The 1,847-nt window shown below is 38.7% G+C and overlaps 1 protein-coding gene across 1 annotated transcript in view; it reads left to right on the forward strand.

Moving 5' to 3' along the window:
- The window catches only part of ARHGAP29 (Rho GTPase activating protein 29), a 54,420-nt gene that overhangs the window by 961 nt on the left and 51,612 nt on the right, over positions 1-1,847 (forward strand). The window lies entirely within an intron of this gene.

The following is a 1,847-nucleotide window of genomic DNA, read 5'->3' on the forward strand; positions in this document are numbered from 1 at the left end:
TAACTTCTACAGAAATGTTATCATGTTAATAGCTGAAATGACATCCAGAGCAGTTTCGTATAAGATGTCCTGAGTGGTGAGCATTTGCAGTCACCTCTGTGATTCAAGTGAGTCAGCACGCAGCTGAAATAGCTCTGCCAAAAGGTGTGAACAAATCTTAACAGAGCAATAATTGGAGACTAGTGATCACTTCGTCAACAGTGTTTTTGCTGAGCACACAGGATGAGTGGAGTTATTTGTGAGGTGGGGTGTCTGGTGCCTGCTGACACTGAACTGGGTATCCTGTAGGAAAGGACTATCAAAATACTGAAGTGTTCCAGTTGCCATGCAGCAGTTGTTAATTTAATGCTCAGTTTAAAATTTTGGCCTCAGAAGATCCAAAAAACTAACATGGAAGACAGGAGTTGTCGTCTTGTTTTATACTACGTTGTGGAATTAATTTGTGAAACAGTGTTGTTCATTTAAAGGATTGTTAATTTATAAAGGAGATGTTTCTTTTCCACAGTTGGGAGTGTTCTTTTCGACCTCTGTCCCCAAAATCTCATAATATAGTGAGTTCTGTAATATTGGGCTTGCTTACTGCTGGCTGGAGACAACCTCCTGGAAGCTGCATAGCTTGGATTGCATTTCTCCATCTTATTTATCTTTGGAAGCGTTTACAGTTGTCTGTCCAAAAATTAACAAAAACTTACTAAGGTGATTGAACAGGCTTCTTACACATAAAATTCTGGCTCGCAATGCTTGCAGCTTACCACCATCCTGAAATTAGTTACGTGAATTATTCCAAGGTGGAATCAATTGCAGGGATAGGAAATTAATTTCTTCCTTTTTGGACAGCATTAATCTATTGACTTGATGTAGATTTTGTTGAGTAGTAAAACTTTGCTCTAAAGTTTGTGAAATAAGAACTAAAAATAAATTCTGCTACTAGCTACAGGAAAAAAAAATATTTTGATGTGTATATGCTGCATGCATCTTCAAGCAGTTCAGAAATGGCAAATATAAGTGGTGCAACAGGGTTGCATCAGTGAGCTCTTGTATTTGCCTGGTAAGTGTTCCTAGAGTCTGCTGTAGGTCCTTCAGCCTCCAACCACTGTTCCCTCAGTTAGCTTCTACATCTACTGTTAGTCGTAGTATTGCCGCTTTGGCAGATTTGTCTGAAAACTCCTTTCTATGCACAGTAACTTTACTCTAGAGCACACGGCTCCCCATTTGTCGGGGCCGGCTGTTCCACTGCTGGGGTCTGCTTCAGTAGGGAGGCCGATTCCAGTGCGTGCATGCCTTGAATTTCATATCGACTGATGGTTGTATTCCCCGCTTGTGTTATCTGATCTGCCTTGGAAGAGCCTAGCAGTTATTCACCCATGGTTCACTTAACGTTCTCCTGATGTGGTGATACTATCTTGGATGAAAAATCTAAGCTATTTTGGATTATAACATGTATTCGTGTCTAAACTAGATCATAAGCATCTTTGGATTATAGACTTGTACTGTGTTTTGTATGGTATGAATGCAAGTTGATATATGACATGAAGAGTAAGTTGAGATCTCTTAAGGTGAGAGTTATATAACTGAAATGTTCTGTAGATTTCAAGGCTACTTCTCTTTGCATTACTTATGCTAATATAATTTAATTTCTTGCAGTAGTCTCATTGTCATAATGCTGAACAAATTTTGTATATTACTTTTCAACAAAGGTAAACCCAGCATTGTAACTTTGATTGGTTCTCGGACTCTTACCCAACAATGTTTGTTGTATAAACTGAAATCTAAAAAACTTGGAATCTCCTTGCTGGCACCAAGTAGGAAACTTGTTTCTTAATGATACTTCACATGAAAAACCCGAA

Source organism: Pygoscelis adeliae, unplaced genomic scaffold (assembly GCF_000699105.1).
Source record: "Pygoscelis adeliae isolate BGI_AS28 unplaced genomic scaffold, ASM69910v1 Scaffold10, whole genome shotgun sequence".
Lineage (NCBI taxonomy): Eukaryota > Metazoa > Chordata > Aves > Sphenisciformes > Spheniscidae > Pygoscelis > Pygoscelis adeliae.